General features: G+C 41.0%; 1 protein-coding gene across 6 annotated transcripts in view; it reads right to left on the reverse strand.

Moving 5' to 3' along the window:
• Window positions 1-16,899, reverse strand: part of Ankrd11 (ankyrin repeat domain 11) — a 181,769-nt gene that overhangs the window by 40,651 nt on the left and 124,219 nt on the right. For 2 of the 6 annotated variants that reach the window (XM_036188672.1, XM_036188668.1), the window contains exon 1: window positions 7,872-7,982. The exons of the other annotated variants lie outside the window; for them this stretch is intronic. The gene's annotated coding sequence lies outside the window, so the exon portion shown is untranslated. Of the gene's footprint in view, window positions 1-7,871; window positions 7,983-16,899 lie in introns of those variants that run through there. 6 annotated transcript variants of the gene reach the window in all.

The raw sequence follows: 16,899 nt of genomic DNA on the forward strand, positions 1-16,899 counted from the left end.
ATAGGTCTTCATATCCAGCCTGCTCTGTATGTGTGCATGAGAATGGAGAATGGGTTTTATTAAGCTACTTTAACGCCTGAAGGAGGAAGGATCAAGGAGAGATAGTCAAGACGTTAAGAGCACTTGTTGCTAAATAGCACGTGTTCTTGCAGGACCTGGGTTCAATTCTCAGCACCCGTAAGTAACTCCTGTTTCAGGTGATCCAAAACCCTTTTCTGATGTCTGCAGGCACTAGGCACAAACGCAGGACACACATATATGTATGCAAAACATTGATTCACATAAAATTAAAAAATTGAAACCTAAAAATTATAAAAATATTTTGTGATATTTGAAAACTCTATGTAATTAAGATTGCAGAGACATTCAGTTTTACTGAGAGACAACTATCACAACCATTTCTTGTTACAGGGTGTAACTGAGGGTCTCTTATATGCACTGAATACTGAGCTACAGCCCAGCCCTGGCCTTCTGTCAGGCTGTCTTAACTGCAACTGCCATGAAGTCTATTGTGCAGCCTTTCCAGCCCTTTCTGAGTTTGTTACAACTTCTGCAGGTGCAGTGGTTCTTTTGACAATAGATTACTTTTCAGGGTCTGTGAGGTCAACATGTTTTCATGACACTGTTAAGATACTCTGTGTGCATTCCATGGTACTGACAGTGTAACAGAAGGTAACAGTGGGATGGAGGTAAGGTTTTCACACTCACTGCTTATCCTAGTTTGCTTTTTGTTGCTGTGATAAATACTATGACCAAATTAACCTAGGGAGAAACAGAAAACCAATCAGCAAGAGAAGTCAGGACAGAAACTCAGGTAGGAGCCTGAAGCAGAAACCATAGAGCAGTGGTTCTCAACCTTCCTAATGCTGTGACCCCTTAATATAGTTCTTCCTGTTCTAGTGACCCCCAATCATAAAATAATTTCCATTGCTACTTCAAAATTGTAATTTTGCTACTACTATGAATCAAAATGTAGGGGCTGGAGAGACAGCTCAGTAGTTTAGAGCACTAGCTGCTCTTTCAAGAGGACTCAGGTTCAATTCCCAGAACCTATATGGCAGCTTAAGACTGTAACTCCAGTTCCAGGAGATCTGACACCCTCACACAAACATACATGCAGGCAAAACACCAATGCACATTAAAAAAATTAGTAAATAAGTGAGTCACAATGTGAATATTTTTGGAAATAGGTTTGCAACCCACCAGTTGAGAATCACTGAGCAAACAAGCGCGCGCACACACACACACACACACACACACACACACACCCAACAAAACAAAACAAAAAAACAACAACAAACAAACAAACAAACAAACAAACAAAAAACCATGAGCCTATGAGACTGCCTAAAACAACAATGCCATCAAATACTACAGAAAAAGCAGGGAAACTTATAGGGTGCCTCCTTATTGAGAACATGAAATGGTATTGCCACTGTGAAAATAGTTTGGGCATTGCACCACATCCTCAACTGCTTTCATAAGCAGTTAGCCCAGAAAAACAGAACTTTGTGTGCATGCAAAGGCGTATAATACAAATGAAGTGAAACTTAGGCGGTGGTGGTACACACTTTTAATCATAGCACTTGGGAGGCAGAGACAGGAGGATCTGTGTTAAAGGCCAGCCTGGTCTACAGAGTAAATTCCAGGACAAGTCAGGACTACACAGAGAAACCCTGTCTCACAAAGGAAGAAGCAGCAGCAATGAAACTCTTCAACAGCTATCCAAACAACATCCTTCAACTCAGTTCACATCACCATGTCTCTTCATTAACACAAAGCAACAAACCAACTCATGCAGGCTATGAGGCGGCTACATGCAAGAACACAGCAAAGCAGTTGCCTCTGGGAGACACTGTGGGGAAAAACACAGGACACTGTTATTTTTGTTACATCTTAGGTGTTTAACTGTTTCAGAGAAAAAGTTAAATGAGAATGAGTGAGTGAGAGGTGGGGGGTAGGAGAACACAGAAGATGAGGAAACTAAAGCTAAGGTATGGAAACCACAGGGTAGACCAAGAAACAGAAACCCTGAAGACCCTCTGCAAAGCTGCTCACCTGTTTCCTTGTTCAGTAAGAGAAAAGAGCAAAGGTTCTTAATGTTGCTTATAAGATTCTTTTATCTGATTAAACCTGTTCTAAACTCCCTTACTGAGACAGTGCCCAAGAGAAATGACAGCACTCATGATCCTTAACCTAAGATACCTAAGGCATCTCCTACACATCATGGTCTCTCTTGCTCAGACCCTGAAAGGCTAGAGCTCTCCAGTGGAGAATCAAGTTCCAGAGAATACCACACTATCCTCCCGCCACTCTGCTGTCCCCATATGCAGTCAAAGAACAACAGACAGCCCTGGGACAGAAGCCCTAAGACAGAAATGGCATGCGCACCCCAGGAGTGACCAAACTCACAGGCTTCCTGATTTCTAGCTTCTATAAGGACACGATCATGTTCTCTTGGAAGCAAACATCATAAAAAGGTACTCCACAAACAATAAAGTTCTAAGTACAAAGTAAAATAACTCCTGAGGGCTTGGGTAAGGAAAAAAATGACAGGCAAAAAGAAGAGAGCACTAAGTCATAAGGCTGAGTTGGGTGTGACTGGGTTCAGGTTTGAGCACAGTGCTCCCAGAGGGAGTGACCTGATCTAGAGGCCATAAGCCACTAGAGGTCAAGACCCTTGACTTTGTTCTCCTTACCTTACAGGTAGCTATTGGTGTACAATTGAGACAAACAGTGCCTTCCTTATTTGCTTATAACAAAAGTAACTCCTGAAGAAGCTCCAGTTTCTTTCTACTCATATTTTCTTTTCTTCTTCTTTTTTGGTTTTTCAAGACAAGGCTTCTTTGTGAAACAATCCTAACTGTCCTGGAACTCACTCTGTAGACCAGGCTGGCCTCAAACTCAAGAGATCCACCTGCCTCTGCCTCCCAAGTGCTGGGATTAAAGATGTGCGCCACCACCATCCGGTTCTAATCATATTTCTACCTCAGAACTCTAGTACTGTTTTGTTCTCGCCACAACAGGCTCTAAAATTCTGAACATAATGGTGGCCAAATTGCAGGAACTGCAACAGAATAAAAAACAGCCCTGATGTCTCTGGCCTTTCCTAAACACAACATTGCTAGAAGTCCTCTGGACTTACTTTACAGAAATTCAGTACCACCCACCACAGTGGAGTTGTCACACTCTTTAGTCATAGCTGTGCTTCACTTCAGTCCAAAGTTATTTTAGCATGTTGACCAGCCATTACAGCAGTCTTAAGTTTCTAGAAATATTGAGTACAAAATACAGGGCTGCCACATTACCTTTTACCTCAAATGTAAACAACCTCTACAAATCAACATCCTGAACCAGAGTAGTCCACCTGTCACCACTAATCTCCAGAGTTCATAATTTACATCAGGATTCATTTTGGATGATGTACATTCTATAATTTTGACAAACATATAATAACTTATATCCATATTACAGCACACCATACAGACCAAGTTCACTGCTCTAAACATCCTCTGTGCTCTGCCCATCAGACCAGACAGATGTGGACCAATTTTGACAATCTTTCTCAGAATGTCATAGAACTGGAATCATGTTGCCTTTTCAAGACAAGTTTCTTTAATAAGATTTTTTTGTTGTTGTTGTTAATTTACTTGTGTATGTACTGGAGGTGTAGCACATGCCATTGCACACATGTGGGAGTCAGAAGTTGGTTTTTTCCTTCTACTATGTAGGTACTGGAGATCCAACTTAGGTCAGTCTTGGGGAGAGGTGCACTTAGCTGCAGAGTCACGATGGGCTTCTTTCACTTTGTAATAAGCATGTGTGGTTCCTCCATGGTTAAAATGGTTTGTTTTTAGCAATGAATAATTTTCTATTGTCTGGCTGTGACACTGTTTACCTATTCACCCACTGAATCAGCTACTTCCAATTTTGGCAATTATGAAGAAAGGGACTTTCTCAAAAGTCAGTTATCAGAATAGAAAACACTGGCATAAACCCATAATCACAAGAAGAATGTCATTCTGTTTACATGGTGTGTGTGTGTGTGCAGTGTGTTGCAAACAGAGACAATATTTTTCTCATTATGCGATACAGTTTTTCAGAAACAATGGCTGATTTGTAGTCAGAAATGTTTAGGTCTATCTATAAAATACAGAAATAAAGAGGATCAAAAACCATTCATTATCTTCATCTTGTGTAGTACTGATCAGTGATCCTTACAGCCTATCTCTCAGGCTAGAATAAAAATAGAAACTGACTCTTAGAATGTAAATTACTAATGCTGCTGGATTTCTGGCCTCAACTTCACTGAGGCTCCAAGACAAAATGAAGTTTAAGATACTTGTCTTAAGATTAACTTTTACTTTCTATTCCATACAGCAGTCTTTTACTACTCTGCCGATCTAGACTCATACATTACTTATGGCATGCTGAAGAATAGATCAACCACAGCAGGAGCTCACCACAACACATTAGATTCCAAAAAACAAGACAGTGGGTTCTGGGGGCTGTCATGTCTATCAGAATCCTGTAGTGAAGTCAGGTAGAAATAACTGGTGAAGAGTTCTTTATCTTTTTGTTTGTTTTGTTTTCAGAGATAGGGTTTCTCTGTGTTGCCCAGGCTGTCAGGTTGGCCTTGAACTCACAGAGACCTGCCTGCCTCTACTGCCCAAGTGTGGGGGTTAAAGGCATGCACCACCAACACCTAGAGAGCTTTATTATCTTCAGTGAGTGAACACACAGAGTTTGTCACCCAGCACTTAGAGGCATGTGATCTCTGAGTTCAAGTCCAGCCTGGTCTACACAGAGAAATCTTATCTCAAAAAACAAGAGGAGGCATGAGGTGGTAGTGGTGGTAGAAGCAAGTCTGTCTTGGAAAGAAGCAATGATACTAAGATGGGATTGCATACTGACCCAAGAATGTAACTTTTAGAAAGTCATGTTTATTTGCATTTCTGTATTTCCACTAAACATATCATCAGTTCATATAATCTGATTTGATTACAGAAAATAAGTATTGAAATTTCAAATGCATTAACCATACCTTGCTTGCATAACATTTTGTTTACAAATCACTTTTACTCAGATGATGTAGGCAGACATATTTCATAGAGAGAAATTAGATACACACAGGAAAAGTGGTATAGCCACAGCCAGCAACTGGAGGCCACAATCTCCATGGTTTTAGGCACACTGTGAGAAAATTTTTTTAAATAACTCATTTGAAGTGGTAAGGCCCACTTCTAGTCCAGATCTTTGACAGTGGAAGATATATCTTTAATTTGGGCCACACCTTCTGCTAGCAGCCTAAATAAAGGACAAGGAAGGAAGAAGCTTGCTCTCTCTTCATCTGCTTGCTCTAGCGATCACTAGCAGGTCCATTCCTTCATGGGCACTGGGGCCTATTTCTTCAGGACTCTGGCTTATACTCAAGACTAGCTGACATATCCAGCCTCAGTGGATATGAACAACTACTGGGTTCTTGGACCTTATGCTGATAGACAGCCATTGTTGGACTAGCTACAACACAGTCTGTAACTCATTTTAATAAATCCTCTTGGGGGAGTTATATACAGAGGGAGAGAGTGCTAAAAGAGATTACTAGAAGGAGGGACATTTTGGGGTCAGGTAAAAACTTGGCACAAGGGAATCTCCCAGGAACCTAAAAGGAAGACTCCAACTTAGACTCCTAGCTATAGCAGATCTGGCCATCTCCTGTGACCAAATTGGTGCCTAACCAAATTGTCAGAGAGGTGTCATCCAACAAACTGATGAAAACAGATGCGATTAGGTGGAGTTCGAAGAATCCTACAGAAGAGGAGAAAGGATTGCAGGAGCCAGAGGGGTCAAAGATGCCAAAAGATACTCACAGAATCAACTAATCTGGGATCATAAGAGCTCAGGTGACTGACAACCAGGGAACCTGCATGGGATTGACCTAGGCACTTTGCATGTAACACTTGTGTAACTTGGTCCTCTTGCAGGACTCCTAACAGTGGCAACAGGGGCTGTCTCTGACTCTTTTACAGGCCTTTAAGACCCTATTACTAGCCGGGCAGTGGTGGCGCTGTACACCTTTAATCCCAGCACTCGGAGGCAGAGCCAGGCAGATCTCTATGAGTTTGAGGCCAGCCTGGTCTATAGAGTGAGTTCCAGGAAAGGTGCAAAGCTACACAGAGAAACCCTGTCTCGAAAAAACCAAAGACCCTATTACTCATAATGGGCCGCCTTTTCCAGTCGTTATACAAGGGGAAGTGCTTAGTCTTACTATAACTCCTTATGCCATGTTTTATTGATATTCACAGGAGACCTGCCCTTCCTAAAGAGAAGTGGAGTGGATTTAAGAAAAGAAATCCTCTTCTGTGTGTGCACACGTGTGTGCATGCTCATGCTTGCTCACAAGGCATTTTCCCCAGCACATCTATGTACTTTTTTAAAGTTTAAAATAAAATTTAAATAAACTGTACATGTTTTCAAAACTCTAATGAAGCTCACTAGGTGTGTAGCTCATTGGGAGAGTGCCTATATCGCAAGACAAAGCCCTAGATTTGATCCCTAGCATATAAAAAACTGAGTATGATGGCTACATCACAAGTTCAAAGCTAGTCTGGGCTACATGAGATGATATCTCAGTAAAACTATTGTTCCACTCTGCACCATCATTCACAAACTTCTTTTCCACCTCAGACCAGAACAGGTGTCTTTTGCCATAAAATTATCAGAAGGCTCTATCTTGTAACCCCAGCACTCAAGAGACTGAGTAATGGTAATTTTGAGAGCAGCCTGGGCTACAGAATGAGTTTTAAACCAGCTTCAGGAAAAACCCGAGGGCAGGTGGTATTAGGCTGAGCAACAAGAAATGGCACTCTGCACGTATCATGCTCTTCTGTGGAATGTGACCAGAGAAATAATAATGAACAACTTTAAATATAGGTCAAAAATTAAATTAAGCTCTATTCATGGAAAAAATAACAGCTATATGCTATGGATATCGCTCTGTATAAATAAATGCTATTTGGCCAGTGGCCAGGCAGGAAGTATAGGCGGGACAAGAGAGAAGAGACTTCTGGGAGGTGGAAGGCTGGGGGAGAGACACTGCCAGCCGCCGCCATAACAAGTAACATGTAAAGACAGTGGTAAGCCACAAGCCATGTGGCAAAGTATAGATGAATAGAAATGGGTTAATGTAAGATAGAAAAAGTAGATAACAAGAAGCCTGCTATGGCCATACAGTTTGTAAACAATGTAAGTTTCTGTGTGTTTACTTGGTTGAGTCTGAGTGTCTATGGGCCTGGTGGGTGAGAGAGATTTGTCCTGACTGGGCCAGGCAGGAAAACTCTTAACTACAGCTATATATAATGAGGGGTGAGTCAGAGTACAGAGTTCTGAAAACACCCAAATTAGATAGGATGCTATCTAATAGGATACTAGGATAGATGTAGTGGTGCAGGCCTTTACTCCTAGCACTTGGGAAGCAGAGGCCGGGGGATCTCTATGATTTCCAAGCCAGCCTAGCCTACACAGAAGTTCCAGGATAGCTAGGGTTACAGAGAGACCCTGATGATTCCTCCCCACCATACCTATAGATGCAAAGCCTTCTGGGATGGTCCCACAGCTTTTACCAAATTTTCAGGGAGTTTATAACCAACAAAGTTTTAAAAAGTCACTCTGTCTTTCTTAAAGTGTGGAGCCAAGTGGGGAAAATTAGATGACAGCCAAATGAAGTACAGAAAGAACAATTTACTTCTCAAATCCAATTTCATATAGATTATAATTTTATTAATGTACAAATGGAGATAGATATATTAGATAAATGACTCCAAACTTCTTTGATATATAACCAGGAAATTAGAACTCATAACACCAAGTACCTTGAAGAAAATGTTGTTTATATGAAATATTGCTCCCAAAATTTGAGGTTTCCATGGTAAAGGGCTCAAATCCAGTTTTTCACTGATGGCTGGATGACACAAACTAATGAACGACACTGATTCTGCTGCAACTGTGGAAAGTAGAGAGGCAAAAACAGTCTCATAGTTCTACTTCTCACTGAACTAAATACATAGGAAGGCATCTTGACTAGGTGAAATAACCAGGCAATCAAATCAAAAGAAAGCAGATGCTCTAAAATGAAACACAGCAACTGGCAGATTCTCACAGGTCAGAGGGATATGTGTCCTCTTGTGAACAGATGCCACAAAAAACACCCAGGCCTTCCAGAAGGACTGTGTGGGCTACCAGGCTTGTTGTTATAGCAACAGTTCTAAGCATATGTGCAGTGACACCAGCTGATTTCTGAAAACTGCAAGATAATTGCATAAAATAATAAAAAGGATTTCAGAGTAAAGATCACCACCCATTCCCTCCCCTCTTCAGCCCACACTATCTCTAGACATCATTGTTCAGCAGAGCAATAGCATGAAGACAAATACAGTCTCAAGTCCCACATATGTCAAATCATCTGGATAAAGACACACCTACAAAGCTGTAAAACAGGGCCTTTGGATTCAAAATCCTGTGCTAAAATGTTACAGGAAAGAAATGGCCAAGAGATGGCAAGGTCTGGCAAGGGTAGTCCACCTGGAGAAATTTCTGGGCCCACTCTGACCCGGAATTTGTTCTACACTGGTCTCTTCACATACAGTCCTTTCTTTCAGGGACTTTGAAGGTTTCAGTAACTGGATTAAAGTTCAAGGCAGCCGCTAAGAGGATAAGTCTATACAAACTAGTCACCACCTGAAAAGAAATGGTGTAGCAGTCTGCCAAAGCAAAGGTTCCAACTGAAAACCACAGGGTTTTGGGAAAGCAGAGCAACAGTTCAGGGTTTGGAATTAAAAATCTGTTTCTACCATTTTAAAAAAAGATTCATTTCTTCTGATATGTGAGAAGGAGAAAGTAAGCATTTGGTGTAGTTTAGAGCACAAGTGCCCTTGGGATATCCCAGCAGACAGGCAAACAAATAGTGCAGGAATGAGTGGATGCACAGCCGAGCTACCACCAAGTAGCAAGTTCCTGCACTGTCCTCATAGTAATACTCACCTATTTATTCTTTCCCTTCTTTTCCTCTCTCCCTTCTTTCAGCCCACAATGCGAAGGAAGACATGGTTTGTTTTTCATTTCTCTTTTACCACATTTCTGAAGCTTTGCCCAAAACTAGGCAGAGAAATCCCTAAGTACAAGCTGACAATGCTTATGCCCAGGCTAGAGAGATGGCTCAGTGGCTAAGAGAACTGGCTGCTCATCCCAGGGGGCCTGGGTTCAACTCTCAGCACTCACATGGTAGCTCACAACTGTCTGCAACTCCAGTCCCAGAGGATCTGACACCCTCACACAGACATACATGCAAGCAAAACACCAATGCAAACGAAATAAAACAAAACAATGTTTATGTCCTTTACACCTTTATTTAGTAGATATGGAGGTACATGTGCTGTGGTCCCCATCATGATGGTCAGAAGACAACTTGGGGAATCACTTATTGACTTCCACCATGTGGATTTTACAAGTCAAACTCAAGTCATGAGGCTTAGCAAGAAAGGCCTTTACTTGCTAAGCCATCTCACTTATCTTGAACTGACATCCTTAAGACATAAGTTGGTATTTCATGCTTCAAATGTATATTTATTGGTCCAAACAGATGCATTCTTCACTATTATCAAAATTAAATACTATTCCATGACACATACAACTTCATGTTATAGAGTTGATTAAAAAAAAAAAAAAAAAAAGCAAACTGTGCAAATGTGTGGGTACCCAAAGTAGCCAAAAGAGGGTGTTGAATACTATGGAGCTAGAGTTACAGGCAGTTGTGAGCTGCCAGATATGGGTGCTAGGAACTACATTCACATTCTTTGCCAAGAAAAGCAGTTTCTTTAACCTGAGTCATGTCTCCATTTTCATGAGGAATTTTATTAAATTAGAGGTTAATGACACATTTCATGATGGAGAGAATAAGTTGAGCCAACAGCAGGTACACAGCTATTATTCCCTTCTTTTGACTGCAGATTTATGTAATATAGCTAGTTCTCTTGTGTTCTCACCATGATAGACTATAACCTGGAATTGTGTACCAAGTAAACATTTTCTCCCTTAAATTCATTTTATTGGGGTACTCTATCACAGCAACAGAAACAAAACAATTTGTCTGGTTCAGAATGTTACCTTAGTCACAAAACACAGCAGCAGAGCATCTGAAGTTTCTGATCAGTCAATGCCAGAGAAGCATTCCTAACCAAGAGCTTCCATCAAAAACAAAGGTCAAAATGCATTCTGAAGGATCCATGGTTTCTAGTTTTCCTAGGGTGTACTTCATGTTGAGAAAGAAACCTGCAGTGAAATGTCTCCACTGTCTTCTCTCATTTGGTATGGCATATCCTATGCTTCATTAGCAATATAGGAGTCCCTTCAATTAGGTAGGGTAAGCTAATAAAAAGAAAGAAAAGCATCTCTAAGTCTGCAACATATGGAGTCTGTGGACATAAATTTAAGCTCCAATAGCCCTGCACAGGTTAGCTCAAACTCAGCCATTTGATGGCTAAAACAGTAATCAAGAAAATTAATGTGTTTATCTTTTCAGCTACAAACTTGGGGTGGGAGGAGAGAAACACTGAGGGGGAGGGACACAAGATCACTCTGTTCCAAACATTTAGGAGGGTTATAGGATCTGTGCACTATGGAAAGCAAGCAACACACATCAAGTGCACAGCACACACTGGCAACTATAATTAATGACAGCTTCCCAACCCCTTCAGGTCAATGACTGAAGTTTAACAATCCATTTCAAATTACACTTACATGGTTCTTTATTTTGCATGTTATTTTTATTCATAGCATCTAACTAGCCTCAGCTGAACAGATGGCATTATTTCCTCATTACAAATGAAAAACCTGGAGCTGATATAATCTACACATCCCCTTACCTCCAGGCAATAGCACCCACTGGAGACCATGCTGTCAGCATATACCTTGCTGATGCCATGTCTGTCTAAACTGACAGGTTTGAGATCCTGGAAGTTGAAAACATTTCATCTGCTAAGAAGGAATCCTATTCGTCCCGTCTCCAAAGGCTGCCTGAGCATCTTGAGAAATAGCTCATGGAAACAATATCATCTCAGAGGTCAGAGAGGGCTGATCAAGGCTAGGGCCATTTATACCATAACTGAAGCTACTTGGTGCTTACAGACTGAAGAAGACACAGGGACCACTGCTGACTTAATAGCGGGACAGGAGAGGTGTCTTGGCAAGTAAACAACCCCAGAAGAAGCAGCTTTGAAAGTTTTTATCTTCATCTTTAAGAACTCTAAACATTTGCTGGATTTCATTAGAAAGCTCAGTGAAAGTAAAAGTAAAAAACAACTGCTAGCATAACTAGACATCACAGAAAAAAATACAATAGAAAGGAGCCAAGAAGTGTTTGGTTAGCCAGGCGGTAGTGATGAAATCTCTAATCCCAGCACTTGGGAGGCAAAGGCAGGCGGATCTCTGTGAGTTTGAGACGGATCTACAGAGTGAGTTCCAGGACAGCCAGGGCTACACAGAGAAACCCTGTCTTTAAAAAAAAAAAAAAAAAAAAAAAAAAAAAAAGAAGCAGGGCGGTGGTGGCGCACACCTTTAATCCCAGCACTCAGAAGGCAGAGCCAGGGGGATCTCTGTGAGTTCGAGGCCAGCCTGGCCTACAGAGTGAGATCCAGGACAAGCACCAAAACTACACAGAGAAACCCTATCTCAAAAAAAGAAAATCAAAAAGTATTAAATCTAAAGTAATTACTAGATCATCATCTACAGTTCATGCTAAAATCTTGAGTGTTTTAGCGTCACTGATAGCAAAGGCTACCTAAATCACAACAAGACCACTAATGTATACCATTTCCAACTTTATAGGCAGAAAAATAATCCAAACCAAGGGGGGGGGGGGCGCCTTGATAAGTTCCAGGTGAACCTGGGCTACACAGCAAGACCCTGTTCAAATAAATGCGAGCATATGAACAAACAAAGAAAAACACACAAACACAGTGTGTCTTATAAAATTCTTCTTAGACACATGGTCTGCTGCAAGCCACAAGAATATATTATAGAGATTCAGCTATATATAAAACAGCTATACCTAGAAAGGTCAAAGAATCTTTCTAGAGGAAAGCTATTTATCAGGGAATATTTGTTGTTATTCAGCTTTTAATATATCAGCTGTCTTCTGCTATGAATTTTTTTGTGTGCTCATATACTACTAGGCCATACGGCAAACAGTATAAGCTTCTCAGACCTTCTGCTGATCTACTAGGTAACACCCCTACAGAGCCTAGGAGACAAGAGGACTGTAGATGCACAGCTTTCTTGTGCAAATGAAGCTCAGACCATCCCTTTCCCTCAGGGCTAGTAGCATGCTAGAGCTACTGACTGGAGACAAAAGTTTTGTTTTGTTTTGTTTTGTTTTGTTTTGTTTTGTTTTGTTTTGTTTTGTTTTGTTTTTTTGCATAACCAGCTGCGGTAAAGACTGAAGCAGAATTCCTGGTCCTGCCATAGAGAAGAGAGGAAGGCAGAGTTTCTGTAGATGGTAAGAGTTTCTGTAGACTGGCTTTGGTCCAGGACTAAGGGGCAAGGAAAAGTTTTACAGACTATAGGTGGATTTGAATCAGATCAGGAGAGTAGGAGAGGAAGGATAGATGGAAGACAAAGATGAGAATAAGAGCATGAGAGGACAGAAAAAGAAGGGAAAAGAGGAACTGAGTGTCAGAACAGAACTGAAGTTGTGTAGACAGAAGTTTGTTATAGAGAAAGTAAATGGATGTAAGAAACTGGTTTACATATATTCTTTTCCCTCAGATCACCCCATGCCGGATGTAGCATCCTCTCCAGAACTCTGGGAAGGATTTTCTCAGAGCAGACCCCTGGAAAAATTCCGATACTGGTCCTTATCCTCAATCCAGTGCTAGGAAATGATGCCTTCAGATCAAAAGGACAGAAGCCCCACCAAAAGACTAGTGTGAGCTACCCTTCTACCCCTCCCACCCTGAATAGACAGGTGGAAGGAGAGAACTTGACTGGGTTCAGCTGCCAAAGTCACTGACTTGCACTTCCTAATTTCTAAAAACATGAGAAATAAATTACTATTCTTTCTAAACTATCTTACTCTTGGAGGCTTGTTACACAAAAGACCAAGATAAGAGTGAATTGACTTAAGAAATCCAGTTTAAGTACTAAAAATGGAAAAGATTGCCAGATTGAGTGAGTGAATGAAAAACATTACCTAGAGGTAGATAAGGACAGAAAAAGGTAATTTATAGGCAATGTGCTGGGAGTTGGGGAAGCAAGTTGTAACTGATGCTGAGTATGTTTTAAGTTCAAAATATCTCAAAGGATAAAAGGAGCCCCAAGAATGTCACATAAGATTTTTTTCATGGAAAATAAAATGTTCCTACAAAATTATGCACATAATGAGAACCCAAGAGCCTCAGCAGAGAAAACAGAACCACTGCCGTGGGAACTGGCATTAGAGTACTTCCAGAGAGGAGGGAATGAGACAGCCTCTACTGCAAAATCAGGGAAAGGGCAGGGAGGGGAACAGAGTGCAGAGTGGGAGAGGGAGGGTGGTGATGTTTTGCATCTTATCTCTTGATTTCCCCCCTACCTTTCTAAAATGTAGAGTAATAAAGATAAGAGAGCAACAGAGACTGTTGAGAAAAAAAAGCACTGTTTTCTTTTCTAACTAAAAAAAAAATATATATATTTTTTAAATCCAAGATTGGGCACGGTGTACAGGCCTTTAATATCAGCAACTTGGACACAGTGGCAGACAGAGTTATATGGTGAGACCGTGTCTCAAAAACAACAGTAATTAAACTAATTTTTTTAAAGTTCCCTTTTAACATTGAGTATGATATAAGTTGGTTGTAGGCCTTACTTTGAAAGACAAAGGAAGTGCCTTTCTGCTAATAGCTTGCAGACCATTCATTTCCTTATCTGTGTTGTCAAGCACCATTTTTTAGGTCATGTTTTTTAACAAGGCAGGCTCTTTCTGAACTTGGGAGTTTGCCAATTTGGCTAGCTAGGAAGCTTGCCTTGAGGAACCCGTTACCACTTCCTGAGAGATAGGCTTATACAGTGGCCACTAGGATTATAAGTGGGTTATTAGGTCCAAACAGCTTTTGTAGGTGGGTACTGGTGATCCAAACTCTGGTCCTCATACTTGTCTAGTAAGCTTCATCACCCCAAACTGATACCTAGTTTCTTAAAATGGGCAACTGATACCACAGGCAAGATGCCTCACTGAAGAAGACACATAGTTGAGCCTGTACTATTCTAGATAGAGGACCACCTGAAAGATGATCAGGCTATTCTGCTAACAGAAAAATGAAAAGTATTATCGCTGTTACCACTACAAAGTCTAAGTTGGCTTCATACTGACAGCAATCCTCTTGTCTCCATCTCCTAAATACACCATCATGCCAAATGAAAATTACAACTATAATAATACCTATAATCCCTTAATAAGGAGGCTAAAGCGGGAAGAACACAGGTTAGAAGTCAGCCTATTATGCTAGAGGTAAATTCAAATCACAGCAGGATGCTCTAAATATCCAACAGAATGGACAAAAACCAGAAAGTGGATAAACACAAAATGGCATGCAGGATGCTGAATGTCACCTGACCCTAAACCCCTAAAATCAAATCTGGAAGAGGGAACAGAATTTTCAGAGGAATGGTGTCCAAACCAGGTGAGAGACAGGCAGAGGATGCCCTGGGTGCTCAGGCAACACTACTGAACATTTCTCAGCATCACTTCAAGGCACACTGGGTATTTATTACATATTAAAGGATTGCTTGCTGTCTCACATACACAGATCCAGGCTCACTTAAATGGGGCCCTTTCAAACCTTGAGAGAGAGAGAGAGAGACAGAGACAGAGACAGAGACGGGGGGGGGAGAAGGTAGGTCAATCTCTTTAATGTGTCAGTAAATCATAGGCATGAGGGCTATTTCTGTATTTAGCTATTATACGCAGGCTTTCAACAGCTGGTTCTTGACCCATGCTCCAGTATCACATGCAGCAATGATTCCAGGAGAGGAAATGTCTAAAAGTGCAAAAGCTACAGGAAATGTCACAATAGGAAGTGATGGCTAATGGTGTCAATTTCTTTCTGATAAAAACAGTGGAGACTGCACATACATGTGAACATGCTAACAACTGCTGTGCTAAATAAAACAGCTTTAATTGGAAACATCAGGATGCCAACTCTAACTACATAAGCTGCTGCTTTCTGTAAAGAGGGTAAAGCAAGCTCCCCTAGGAGTGGTATGAGGGTTTATATATATATATACTGATTGTTAATTTGACAGGATCTAATTCATGAAAACATGTTTGTAAGGGATCTTCTAGATTAGGTTAAGGTAAACATTGCTGTGGGATGTTCTGTATGTCAAATGTGTTGCTCTGATTAGTTAAAATAAATAAAGTGCTGATTGGCCAGTAGCCAGGCAGGAAGCATAGGGTAGGCGGGACAAGGAAGAGGAAAAGGCTGGGAAGTAAAGGCTGAGGAGAGAGACGCTGCCAGCCACCACCATGAGAGAAAAGACATAAGGTACTGGTAAGCCACGAGCCACGTGGCAAAGTATAGATGAATAGAAATGAGTTAATTTAAGATAGAAGAAGTAGATAACAAGAAGCCTGCCACGGCCATACAGTTTGTAAGCAATATAAGTAAGTTTCTGTGTGTTTACTTGGTTGGTTCTGAGCATCTATGGGCCTGGCAGGTGAGAGACATTTGTCTTGACTGTGGGCCAGGCAGGAAAACTCTAACTACAAAGCATATCCAGTTAAACTGACAGAATAGAAAAAGAGAAAGCAAGCAGAGCACCAGCATCACCATCCACACCCCTGTGTCCTGACTGTGGATACAATGTGACTGGTCACTTCACACTCCTACTTCTGAATGGGCCACTGGACTGTGGGTCCGAAGAAATCCTTCCATAAGGTGCTTTTGTCTCCCCAACATATATAAAGTAACTAATACAGGTGTGACATGCTAGATAGATGATAGAATTTGTTAAGACACTGGGACACAGGATGGCTCAACACAAAGCCAACTATCCAGGCCAACCAAATACCTTCCCATGACCAAATGGCAGAAAATATATTTGAGTGCAAGCCCTGGAGAAATGCTAGCAAATGACCATGGTGAGCACTTCTTTCCTGCAGCTATCAATGTTATTCTCTTTGTTTATTTTTAAATATAAGGGACGGGCTCCTTTAAAAATAAAAATAGGATCCTGAATACTCAAAACTGCTAGGACTGCTATCAGAGTTGCTCAACAAACACAAAAAGGGCAACAAACCAAGTCCTCAATCTTCAAGGTTCTATCACACACACTGCTCTCTCTTCCCCAACCTCTCAAGATGCACACAATCTCACACATGCTTGCATGCTTTTTAGCAAGCACATTTTGACTGACATTAGTGAAAGTAATGTCTTAGCTGCTCCATTTTTCAGTAGCAAAGCTTTCCCCACTTGGTACTGATTTTACCATATTAACCAGCTGGGCATTAACAGGCTGCACCTAGGTATGTGTTGACACTCTTCAGTTCAGCAGTTTCCTGAGCATGCCTTCTGCACATTGTTGCATGTCACCATGGTACTGCACTAGCAAGGTACAGGCATCCTTCTGTGCTTCTTCACAGTAAAAGGACTATCTTTCCGTTTGATTCTCACTGTTTCTTCTACTTAGTGGCATATTGGTGGCGGGATGGTGGTGGTGGTGGTGTTAAAGTTATTTTAAAGCAAATATATTTGAGGAAAAGTACATAGGAAGCTTTAAGGAGCTGTTCACATTTTATTTTATATACTATCACTAATATAAAATTGTAACATAAGCAGAAAGAGGCTATGTAATGCTGCACAGAGTCAA

This window comes from Onychomys torridus, chromosome 5 (assembly GCF_903995425.1).
Source record: "Onychomys torridus chromosome 5, mOncTor1.1, whole genome shotgun sequence".
In the NCBI taxonomy this organism is placed as follows: Eukaryota; Metazoa; Chordata; class Mammalia; order Rodentia; family Cricetidae; genus Onychomys; species Onychomys torridus.